General features: G+C 42.8%; 1 protein-coding gene across 2 annotated transcripts in view; it reads right to left on the reverse strand.

Annotated features, from left to right (window-relative positions):
- The window catches only part of LOC106589748 (gamma-adducin), a 150,646-nt gene that overhangs the window by 89,634 nt on the left and 47,798 nt on the right, over positions 1-13,214 (reverse strand). Inside the window, exon 1 of one of the 2 annotated variants that reach the window (XM_045707984.2) lies at positions 6,159-6,300. The exons of the other annotated variant lie outside the window; for it this stretch is intronic. The gene's annotated coding sequence lies outside the window, so the exon portion shown is untranslated. Of the gene's footprint in view, positions 1-6,158; positions 6,301-13,214 lie in introns of those variants that run through there. 2 annotated transcript variants of the gene reach the window in all.

Consider the following 13,214-nt stretch of genomic DNA (forward strand, 5'->3'; position numbering starts at 1 on the left):
GGGGTGGTTTGGTCAGGTAGGGGATTAAGGCCTGAGCCTAAGCCACCTCCACTGTAGGAGGTTTGGGGAGGGGGGGTGTAGCACAGGAGCCGTCGGTGACGGCTGCCACCTTCCCTCCCTTTAGTTTTGAGATTCATTTTTGTTTTGGGGGTTATTTTTGGATTTTTGTGTGAGGTGCATCCGGGGTCTGCACCTTTTGGGGGGGGGGGGGGGGGGTACTGTCACGTCCTGACCAGTATAGGGGTTATTTGTTATTGTAATTTGGTCAGGACGTGGCAGGGGGTGTTTGTTTTATGTGGTTCAGGGTGTGTTTTGTGTATGTGTTTAGGTAGAGGGGTATTTGATTTATTAGTCCGGGGTTTGTTAGTCATTGTTCCATGTTAGTATATTTCTATCTAGTCTTTTGTAGTTCTATGTTTAGTTAATTGGGGTTGGACCTTCAATTGGAGGCAGCTGGTTATTGTTGCCTCTGATTGAGGGTCCTTTAATTAGGAGTTTGTTTTTCATCGGATTTTGTGGGAGATTGTTCTTGTTTAGCTGTTTGCCTGACAAGACTGTCAAGTTCGTTTTGGTTTTGTATACGTTTGTGTTTTCCTTCTTCACCAAATAAAAAAGAAGATGAGTACATTTTCCCGCTGCGTTTTGGTCTCTACCCTACAACACTCGTGACAGTCATGTTTTGCAGAGGGGTCAAATACTTATTTCCCTCATTAAAATGCAAATCATTTTATAACATTTTTGACATGCGTTTTTCTGGATTTTGTTGTTGTTATTCTGTCTCTCACTGTTCAAATAAACCTACTATTAAAATGATAGACTGATCATTTCTTTGTAAGTGGGCAAACGTACAAAATCAGCAGGGGATGAAATACTTTTTCCCCCCACTGTATCCCTGGTGTGTGTGCATGCGCACGTGCATTAACTAGCCGATGTCCCCATTGAGACTGGTAAACTAATCCTCCATTGATGTCAGACATACTCCTCTGTTGACGTCGTATACTGATTCACTCACAGGTAGTTCCCTTTTTACAGATGTTTCTGGGAATCTCGGATTGTTCCCATGTCAGAAGCTTGAGATGGGAGGAGGAGGAACGGCTTCTCTTTGGCAGAAAGCCCTTCACTGATCTGGGTTTAAATGGTATTTGTTCGCTTTCAAGTACTTTGGCAGGGTTTTGATTGAGCTTGCCTGGCGCACTTGAACCAATGGAAGAGCCCCACGTTATTTTATTAGGTTACTTTTTTGGGGGGGACTTTCGTTTATTTAGTAAATATTTTATTAACTCTTTCTTGAACTGCATTGTTGGTTAAGGGCTTGTAAGTAAGCATTTCACGGTAAGGTTTACACCTGTTGTATTCGGCGCATGTGAACAATTACAATTTGATTTGAAAACCCACCCATTTGGCACTTCAGGTCAGGCTAAAGCAAATTCTCAAAGTATTTGAAAGTATAGAGTATATAATGGTTGGACCCAGGTCTGGTTCTGATACCGTCAACAGGGGTTTTGCTCTCTCTCCTCGCAGTGAGACGTCAGTTAGATTTACACACAGGAGTGGGTGTGCCTGGCTGGTCTGGACTGGACTGGCTGTTTTTGTTACAGTCTCCTGGCAGGGGCGGAAACCAAGATTAATTTTCCCTCTGACCCCCAGCTAATCCTGAGTGACCTTAACCGCAAGTCAACCGACCGCACCCACCGCAAGTCAACCGACCACACCCCGCCTCACAGGTGGAAGTCCCAGAATGAACTCTGTTCAACCCTTTTGTAGGCTGTTCTGATCAAGCCAAGGTCCATTGGTCAGCGTTGTTTTTCCTCACAGTCTATGGTTCAGATCCACCACACGCTTCATATCCACTAGCTGTACATCAGAATCCTTACATAGTGTAGCTTCTCTCCGCCGTCCTGGTTGGGTTATTAAGGGGACTCTTCTCATACATAGCAGCATTGGCATTGAGCTGATGACCGAGGGACATGTAGACCTCACAATCACACCAACTGTAAACAGAGTCTCGGGTGTCCTCTTGACTCACTTTACCTCTCATGACTCCAAACACACATCTTTCACCGGGTCGACAAAAACCTGCATTACAACAGCACTGTGATCTCTAAATCCCAAAACTGCCCATTATTAGCTATTGATTAGAGCTGTACTATGTAGCCTGAACCGTAACTAAAATGTGAAGTATCTATTCAGACCTGCCTTTGTCAAGGACAGAGTGACTGCCTGTACTGTACTGGCATAGATGGAAGCAATGTATCGAGAGATGGTGTTTGGTGACTGCTTACCTCTGCTAGTGGATAAAATAGACTTACTTACAGTGCCTTGCAAAAGTATTCATCCCCCTTGGCATTTTTCTTATTTTGTTGCATTACAACCTGTAATTTAAATTGATTTTTATTTGGATTTCATGTAATGGACATTAACAAAATTGTCAAAATTGGTGAAGTGAAATGAAAAAAAATGACTTGTTTCAAAAGATATATATTATTATATTATATTATATATTAAACAATGGAAAAGTGGTACGTGCATATGTATTCACCCCTTTGCTATGAAGCCTCTAAATAAGATCTGGTGCAACCAATTAACTTCAGAAATCACATAATTAGTTAAATAAAGTCCACCTGTGTGTAATCTAAGTGTCACATGATCTGTCACATGATCTGAGTATACACACACACACACACACAACTGTTCTGAAAGGCCCCAGAGTCTGCAACACCACTAAGCAAGGGGCACCACCAAGCAAGCGGCACCATGAAGACCAAGGAGCTCTCCAAACAGGTCAGGGACAAAGATGTGGAGAAGTACAGATCAGGGTTGGGTTATACAAACATATCAGAAACTTTGAATATCCCACGGAGCGCCATTAAATCCATTATTAAAAAATGGAAAGAATATGGCAGCACAGCAAACCTGCCAAGAGAGGGCAGCACACCAAAACTCACAAACCAGGCAAGGAGGGTATTAATCAGAGAGACAACAAAGAGATCAAAGATAACCCTGAAAGAGCTGCAAACCTCCACAGCGGAGATTGGAGTATCTGTTCATAGGACCACTTTAAGCCGTACACTCCACAGAGCTGGGCTTTACAGAAGAGTGGCCAGAAAAAATCCATTGCTTAAAGTGTTCTCCAAAAGGCATGTGGGAGACTCCCCAAACATATGGAAGAAGGTACTCTGGTCAGATGAAACTAAAATTGAGCTTTTTGGCCATCAAGATAAATGCTATGTCTGGCGCAAACCCAACACCTCTCATCACCCCGAGAACACCATCCCCACAGTGAAGCATGGTAGTGGCAGCATCATGCTGTGGGGATGTTTTTCATTGGCAGGGACTGGGAAACTGGTCAGAATTGAAGGAATGATGGATGGAGCTAAATACAGGGAAATTCTTGAGGGAAACTTGTTTCAGTCTTCCAGAGATTTGAGACTGGGACGGAGGTTCACCTTCCAGCAGGACAACGATCCTAAGCATACAGCTACAGACACACTCAAGTGGTTTATGGGGAAACATTTAAATGTCTTGGAATGGCCTAGTCAAAGTCCAGACCTCAATCCAATTGAGAATCTGTGGTATGACTTAAAGATTGCTGTACACCAACGGAACCCATCCAACTTGAAGGAGCTGGAGCAGTTTTGCCTTGAAGAATGGGCAAAAATCCCAGTGGCAAGATGTGCCAAGCTTATAGAGACATACCCCAAGAGACTTGCAGCTGTAATTGCTGCAAAAGGTGGCTCTACAAAGTATTGATTTTGGGGGGTGAATAGTTATGCACACTCAAGTTCTGTTTTTTTAAATTTATTTCTTGCTTGTTTCACAATAAAATATATTTTGAATCTTCAAAGTGGTAGGCATGTTGTGTAAATCAAATGATACAAACCCCCAAAAAATTATTTTTAATTCCAGGTTCTAAGGCAACAAAATAGGAAAAATGCCAAGGGAGGTGAATACCTTCGCAAGCCACTGTATATTCTATTCTGGTATACTCCTTCACTTTCATTCAAGTGGTGAGTGCAGGGTTGAGGGATAGGGTGGGCAGCGATCGGTGTATGTCTGTGTACACGTGGGTGCATATGTGTGTGTGTGTGTGTGTGTGTGTGTGTGTGTGCGCGCTCTGCCCTGAGGACTGTCATGAAGTGCAGGTGTCTCTGAGAGAAACAAACCAATCAAACTCAGTCATTTCAGACGAGACATCGAGGTACTTGACAAGAACATCTGATTCCTCTTGACAGCCTGTCTGTTATGGAGTTTCAGACTTGATAGGCTTGTCAAAAGATCACAGTCGCACTGACAATCAAACTATTTCTGTCCTCTTGGACCTTGAACAAAATCTATATATGCCTCACAATGTTGTCTCATCTCAGACACGGAGTGCTACCTCTCCTCTTAATAAGGATATAATGACATTAATAAATCATTCAACAGAGCAACTCTCCATTTATCTACCTCATTACTACCACCAAAACAAGTGAACATGCCTCTAGAATCAGTTGAAATAACTTCGCATCATAATAACCCCAAATTATACATGTTGACACCAGTTCAAATTAGTGGATTCAGCTATTTCAGCCAGACCCGTCGCTGACAGGTGTATAAAATTGAGCACACCGCCATGCAATCTCCATAGACAAACATTGGCAGTAGAATGGCCTTTTTGAAGAGCTCAGTGACTTTCAACGTGGCACCGTCTCTAGGATGCCACCTTTCCAACAAGTCACTTCATCAAATTTCTCCCCTGCTAGAGCTGCCCCGGTCAACTGTAAGTGCTGTTATTGTGAAGTGGAAACGTTTAGGAACAACAACGGCCCAGCCGCGAAGTGATAGGCCACACAAGCTCACAGAACGGGACCGCAGAGTACTGAAGCACGTAATAATTGTCTGTCCTCGGTTGCAACACTCACTACCGAGTTCCAAACTGCCTCTGGAAGCAACGTCAGCAGAATAACTGTCTCTTTGGGTTTGCATGGCCCGAGCAGCCGCACACAAGCCTAAGATCACCATGCACAATGCCAAGCGTCGGCTGGAGTGGTGTAAAGCTCGCCGCCATTGGACTCTGTGTGTGTGAGAGTGTGTGTCTTAGGAAGGGATCGAAGTGAGTGTATTGGGACAGACTGTTGGTACTTTGACCTTTTAAACATTATAACTTTAGTGCATAACTCTGCCATGCAAGTCAGATAGATGTGTGGTGTTAACAATCTGGCATAGATGTTTACACACACTCCAAAGCTACCCGCAAGGCCACACCCACACCCACACACACTAAGCACGTTGACACTTGAGGATGGGCGGCACCTCTGTTGTAAACAGACCCATCAACCTCATTCCCAGTTCTATTCTTCACTGTGTTTGTGAAGGTAACTGCTCTTTAGGGGGGGATACAAAGCTTTCCTATAATCTCCCTATATATGAGCTTCTTACACTTTGGACAACATCCCACCAACAACAGACAAAAGCCAGTCATGCTCAAGAATGTCTACATCAGCTTACAGGCACCTACACACCACTGACTGATTTCAGATTTGAAAACTGTTACTAGGAAACCCTCTTTCATCTGATTCACTGAACGGCACAGATCAAAGCTTTCCAACCAACCACACTATCTGGCTTAGCAACTGTATTATTGGAAAAATTCATGAAAACAAAAATGAGCTTTTTGGTCTTAATTTAAGGTTAGGCATAATGTTAGCAGTGTGGTTAAGGTTAGGGTTAATGTTAGATTTCAAATCATATTTTAAGAAAATAAATTGTAGAAATAGGCGGGGTTTAGATATCATTATGACTTTGTGGCTGTGGTAACTAGTTACCACCATAAACTATCTGCAGTGAGCTGTGAACACTCCTGTTGGCACATACTAGTGGTGTAGCTGTTGTTATCGCCTGTCTGACTGAGAATACACACACAGAAACCAGAGAGGAATACACACTCAGAAACCAGAGAGGAATACACACTCAGAAACCAGAGAGGAATACACACACAGAAACCAGAGAGGAATACACACACAGAAACCAGAGAGGAATACACACACAGAAACCAGAGAGGAATACACACTCAGAAACCAGAGAGGAATACACACTCAGAAACCAGAGAGGAATACATACACAGAAACCATAGAGGAATACACACACAGAATGTATAAGTATAGTTCTGTACTACTGACCTGAGACAGACAGGCGATGGAAAGATTAGCAAGCAAATCCTTTCCTTCCTTCCCTTCAGAGTGAATGAGTCAGGATCCCCCTGCAGTCCACTATTACTCTCCTCCTTCCGCACCTTCCTCTCCCTCCCTCCCCAACTCACGCCTCTCCCATTGTGACAGTGAGTGTGCAGTGTGCAGAACAGAGGAACTGTTGCTGCATTGAATTGGCTGCACTCATTCGTTCTCCCGTTTCCTCTCTTTTTCTTTCTAACCAGGCTCTTGCCTTATCTAATTCCGTGCAGAGGGGGAACACGATAGAACACAACTTAGGCTCTCTCTTCAGGGCTACGAGGGAAGGCAGCTTGCAGGGACAAGGAAGGCTTTTGAATGGAGGGGGGAGAGGGGTGAGAGACACAGATTTGAATTCTCTCAAGGCAAGAGCACACAGAGTTCTCTCTCTCCTTTTTCAAATGTCTTCGTATAGTCTTATTCTTGTGGTAGAAAGGGAGGGCATTATTTCTTCACTTTAGAAAAGTTTGCTCCCCTTTCACTTGTTGGACTCTCTCCCTCCCTCTCTCTCTCCCGTATTCATCGCTCCCTCTGGGTTGACAGGTTTGAACAATGAAGCAGTGGCCGAGCACAAAAGACACACAGCTGCTTTCAACAGCGAGGACAATCGAGGACCCCTCCCTTACCCCACCCCTCTAACCCTCCCTGAAACCCCCGTCCCTCCCCTTATAAACGTTCACTACTTTCCTTGACTGAGGTTCAAGTAGCATTCTCATGAGCGAAGGAATCTTCCCCTGACAAAAGAACGTTCCAGTGAAGGACCCAAAACACTAAATCAGCAGTACTCTGCATCTGAAACGGCACCCCATTCCCTGTAAAGTGCTGTGGGCTCTGGTCAAAAGTAGTGCACTCTATAGGGAACAGGGTGCCATTTGGGACACTTCCAGACCAAGCATGAGTAAGCCATGGACCCTCGGGAATTAGCTTGCAAACACTTCTCCCTCGAGGATGAACGTGTTTAGATATAGGCAACGCTTCATCATTTTTAACAGAAGCCAAGAAATGCTATTAGCCAACGTTAATTGCCTGTACAATTGTTGAGGGACAGTATGCCAGTGAATACAACAGAGAAAAAGAGGAGAGAAGAGTCCACAGACAAATTGAGCGTGTCTACATAATTACAAGACACTTGCCCAAAAATCACTCCCGATGTCGAAGTGGGTTGATGCAGAGTGTGGTTAGTTAATATCTCTTCAGTGTTGTCAAACAGCTGTAGTCAGGTCAATTTGTTAACCGCGGCGGGACAAAAGGAGGCAACGGGAACGACATGACATTATCATGAGAATGGCGGACTAGCTGACTTCACACTGAGCTAGCAGTGACACAAAGTTCAACAGGACAATCTATGGGATAGACTATCATACTACTTTCAAAACGTATTCCTATCATGACGCGCCCATTAAACTCTCTCATCATCTAGGCCTACTGATCAGAAGACTACTACCACACATGCACTAAAGCGTAATTCAGAGTCCACAGAAGCAGAGCCGAGACAGTCCGACGTCCCACTGAGACATAGCTATGCGACTCTGAGACCACCGTCCGCGGGGGACGCACAGCCCAAACACGCACCTCCCCAAAATTCCCAACCAACGCGTCTCCAGCACGTCCTCTATTCATTTGAATGTGTTGACAGCTGAGGAAATTGCTTGAGGAGCGCTGAGAATTCAAAAAATATGAAAGCCAACTATTCAATATTCTAGAACACTGCTGTGTGGACGCGTACACCTTTTGGACTCTGATCAGCCCTTAAAGCGACAATCAGCAGTAGAAACAATAACAAAGCAAATTCCCCGCCCCCATTTCTGTAAAAAGCTGAGGGATGATGCTGGAGAAATGGAACCCTTCTCAAATTCATAGGCAGAGCTATGGCTGCAAGGACTGACCGTCCATGATATCAACATCATAGTTGTAACCATGTTTTGAGGCTATATAGTGTTTGTTTACATTTTCTTTGTTTACTAACTTTTGAGTAAAGCAAGCTTATATTTTGGGTTGTGATGGTATGTTTATAAACACTTCTACGTTGATGTGGATGCTACCATGTTTACGGATCGTCCCCCAAGTCAACCTCTCACCATTACAATATCAGAGGAGGTTAGCATTTTGGGGAGGGGGGGGGGGGGGTTATGATATTTATGCCTCTAACGTTCTCATTCATTATTCACGATTCATTCTGGATTATTATCTGTAATCATGGTAACATCCACATTAATGTAGAAGTGTTCAGAAACATTCTATTCTTATTTACAATAAAAGTGACTCCAAAATGACACAATACATTATTTACCATTCATTTCTATTGGGCACAAAATAATCTGAAACACCAACCAAAACAAACAGCAAATATGTCACAATCTTGATGTAGTCATTGCATGCTATGAATATCGGACTACTACTTTAATACACATAGGTGAATTTGTCCAATACTTTTGGTCCCCTAAAACAGGGGGGACAATGTACAAAAAGTGCTGTAATCTCTAGACAGTTCACCCAATATGGATGAAAATACCCTCAAATTAAAGCTAACAGTCTGCACTCTAACCTCATAGTATCATTCCAAATCCAAAGTGCTGGAGTACAGAGCCAAAACAACAAAACATTTGTCATTTTCCCAATACTTTTGGAGCTCACTATCATACATTTTTAAGTCCCCCAAAAATGAATGTAGCAACGGCTTAATGGCCCTTTAAAACCTACATCAAATAACAACACACATCTGAGTGACAGCCTCCTTACTGTCTCCACGCTAACTTGTTTTTATGAGGCCCGGTCACACACCTTGCAGTTCCCAGAAGCCTCCTGTAGATTTCCCAGAAGGCCATTCAAAGGGAATTGAAAAGGAAACAGCTTGACATTTAAACCTTCATACAATGTCCACATAGCATCGAGACAGCTAGTTATCCCATACCGTACGTCTGTAGCCTAAGTAGCCTATTAGTGCGCTCATGTGCAGTGCACTGTGAGGGAGAACGATTGTAGTGTATACTGCTTGTGTGTTCAAAGGGACAATCTGAGATTTTTCTGCCTGTTCAATGGTCATTTCAATTAATGATATACTCATTGATTCTTTCTTAAATAGAATATCCTGAAAGAATGACTTATACATGCCTCATGAGCTTAGTAGACCAACAACTATCTTAGTCCATCCTGACCCAAAATATAAGGTTGTTGTTTTACGTTGGGGTGAAACAGTCTCAGGACTGTGGCTTTAAGATGATATACAGTAAATCACTGTGAATAAACAATCTTCCTCTCCTCTTCTGTGGTCTCAAATGTTTTCAATCGCTCACAGCATCCATCCTTCCGTCCGTCGCTTTTGGGAGATGAAAGCTTTAGTACAGTGCTGACTGAGGTAGAAAAAAACGGCAGACAATAATTATAGGATGTAAAACATAAACGTTGTGTCCACTTTTCCTGGTGTCCACTTTTCCACTAACCGTCCAATGCCAAGTGTCCTGCTGAACAAGCTAAGCAGTACTTATCAGATTAGTTTAAATCAATTCCATATCAATTATTCAAGCTAAGGGAGGAAAGGAAAACACACACACACACACACACACACACACACACACACACACACACACACACACACACACACCAAGCCAACTGTCAATCAGTAGTATAAGGATTCCCTCCATCCTGTAACTTGTGGTCTGAGTTGCTTAGTGTTTGTGAAACAAAGCCAGGACTAGATAATCAATATTTCATAGGCCAAAACAAACCGGTCATTTTCATCAAAACTTTGTGCTGGGAACTACTGAAAGTTGCTTTAGAAAAGGGAGACCTAATGGAATGTAAATGTTAGCCTGATACCGGATCTATCTATATGAAAATGTTAGCCTGATACCGGATCTATCAATATGAAAATGTTAGCCTGATACCGGATCTATCAATATGAAAATGTTAGCCTGATACCGGATCTATCAATATGAAAATGTTAGCCTGATACCGGATCTATCAATATGAAAATGTTAGCCTGATACCGGATCTATCTATATGAAAATGTTAGCCTGATACCGGATCTATCAATATGAAAATGTTAGCCTGATACCGGATCTATCAATATGAAAATGTTAGCCTGATACCGGATCTATCAATATGAAAATGTTAGCCTGATACCGGATCTATCAATATGAAAATGTTAGCCTGATACCGGATCTATCTATATGAAAATGTTAGCCTGATACCGGATCTATCAATATGAAAATGTTAGCCTGATACCGGATCTATCAATATGAAAATGTTAGCCTGATACCGGATCTATCAATATGAAAATGTTAGCCTGATACCGGATCTATCAATATGAAAATGTTAGCCTGATACCGGATCTATCAATATGAAAATGTTAGCCTGATACCGGATCTATCAATATGAAAATGTTAGCCTGATACCGGATCTATCTATATGAAAATGTTAGCCTGATACCGGATCTATCTATATGAAAATGTTAGCCTGATACCGGATCTATCTATATGAAAATGTTAGCCTGATACCGGATCTATCTATATGAAAATGTTAGCCTGATACCGGATCTATCAATATGAAAATGTTAGCCTGATACCGGATCTATCTATATGAAAATGTTAGCCTGATACCGGATCTATCAATATGAAAATGTTAGCCTGATACCGGATCTATCAATATGAAAATGTTAGCCTGATACCGGATCTATCAATATGAAAATGTTAGCCTGATACCGGATCTATCTATATGAAAATGTTAGCCTGATACTGGATCTATTTGTGTATTTGACCACAACCATAAGATAGAGATTAGAGGTCGACCGATTATGATTTTTCAACGCCGGTACCGATTATTGGAGGACCAAAAAAAGCCGATACCGATTAAATCGGCAGATTGTTTATTTTTATTTTATTTGTAATAATGACAATTACAACAATACTGAATGAACACTTATTTTAACTTAATATAATACATCAATAAAACCAATTTAGCCTCAAATAAATAATGAAACATGTTCAATTTGGTTTAAATAAATGCAAAAAACAAAGTGTTGGAGAAGAAAGTAAAAGTGCAATATGTGCCATGTAAGAAAGCTAACGTTTAAGTGCCTTGCTCAGAACATGAGAACATATAAAAGCTGGTGGTTCCTTTTAACATGAGTGTTCAATATTCCCAGGTAAGAAGTTTTAGGTTGTAGTTATTATAGGAATTATAGGACTCTCTCTCTATACGATTTGTATTTCATATACCTTTGACTATTGGATGTTCTTATAGGCACTTTAGTATTGCCAGTGTAACAGTATAGCTTCCGTCCCTCTCCTCGCCCCTACCTGGGCTCGAACCAGGAACACATCGACAACAGCCACCCTCGAAGCAGCGTTACCCATGTAGAGCAAGGGGAACAACTACTCCAAGTCTCAGAGCGAGTGACGTTTGAAACGCTATTAGCGCGCACCCCGCTAACTAGCTAGCCATTTCACATCTGTTACACCAGCCTAATCTCGGGAGTTGATAGGCTTGAAGTCATAAACAGCGCAATGCTTGAAGCATTGCGAAGAGCTGCTGGCAAAACGCACAATAGTGCCGTTTGAATGAATGCTTACGAGCCTGCTGGTGCCTACTATCGCTCAGTCAGACTGCTCTATCAAATCATAGACTTAATTATAACATAATAACACACAGAAATACGAGCCTTAGGTCATTAATATGGTAGAATCCGGAAACTATCATCTCGAAAACAAAACGTTAATTCTTTCAGTGAAAAACGGAACCGTTCCGTATTTTATCTAACGGGTGGCATCCATAAGTCTAAATATTCCTGTTACATTGCACAACCTTCAATGTGATGTCATAATTACGTAAAATTCTGGCAAATTAGTTCGCAACGAGCCAGGCGACCCAAACTGTTGCATATACCCTGACTCTGCGTGCAATGAACGCAAGAGAAGTGACACAATTTTACCTGGTTAATATTGCCTGCTAACCTGGATTTCTTTTAGCTAAATATGCAGGTTTAAAAATATACTGCTCAAAAAAATAAAGGGAACACTTAAACAACACATCCTAGATCTGAATGAAAGAAATAATCTTATTAAATACTTTTTTCTTTACATAGTTGAATGTGCTGACAACAAAATCACACTAAAATAATCAATGGAAATCCAATTTATCAACCCATGGAGGTCTGGATTTGGAGTCACACTCAAAATTAAAGTGGAAAACCACACTACAGGCTAATCCAACTTTGATGTAATGTCCTTAAAACAAAGTCAAAATGAGGCTCAGTAGTGTGTGTGGCCTCCACGTGCCTGTATGACCTCCCTACAATGCCTGGGCATGCTCCTGATGAGGTGGCGGATGGTCTCCTGAGGGATCTCCTCCAAGACCTGGACTAAAGCATCCGCCAACTCCTGGACAGTCTGTGGTGCAACGTGGCGTTGGTGGATGGAGCGAGACATGATGTCCCAGATGTGCTCAATTGGATTCAGGTCTGGGGAACGGGCGGGCCAGTCCATAGCATCAATGCCTTCCTCTTGCAGGAACTGCTGACACACTCCAGCCACAAGAGGTCTAGCATTGTCTTGCATTAGGAGGAACCCAGGGCCAACCGCACCAGCATATGGTCTCACAAGGGGTCTGAGGAGCTCATCTCGGTACCTAATGGCAGTCAGGCTACCTCTGGCGAGCACATGGAGGGCTGTGCGGCCCCCCAAAGAAATGCCACCCCACACCATGACTGACCCACCGCTAAACCGGTCATGCTGGAGGATGTTGCAGGCAGCAGAACGTTCTCCACGGTGTCTCCAGATTCTGTCACGTCTGTCACATGCTCAGTGTGAACCTGCTTTCATCTGTGAAGAGCACAGGGCGCCAGTGGCGAATTTGCCAATCTTGGTGTTCTCTGGCAAATGCCAAACGTCCTGCACGGTGTTGGGCTGTAAGCACAACCCCCACCTGTGGACGTCGGACCCTCATGGAGTCTGTTTCTGACCGTTTGAGCAGACACATGCACATTTGTGGCCTGCTAGAGGTCATTTTGCA

This window comes from Salmo salar, chromosome 02 (assembly GCF_965601325.2).
Source record: "Salmo salar chromosome 02, fSalSal1, whole genome shotgun sequence".
Classification (NCBI taxonomy): domain Eukaryota; kingdom Metazoa; phylum Chordata; class Actinopteri; order Salmoniformes; family Salmonidae; genus Salmo; species Salmo salar.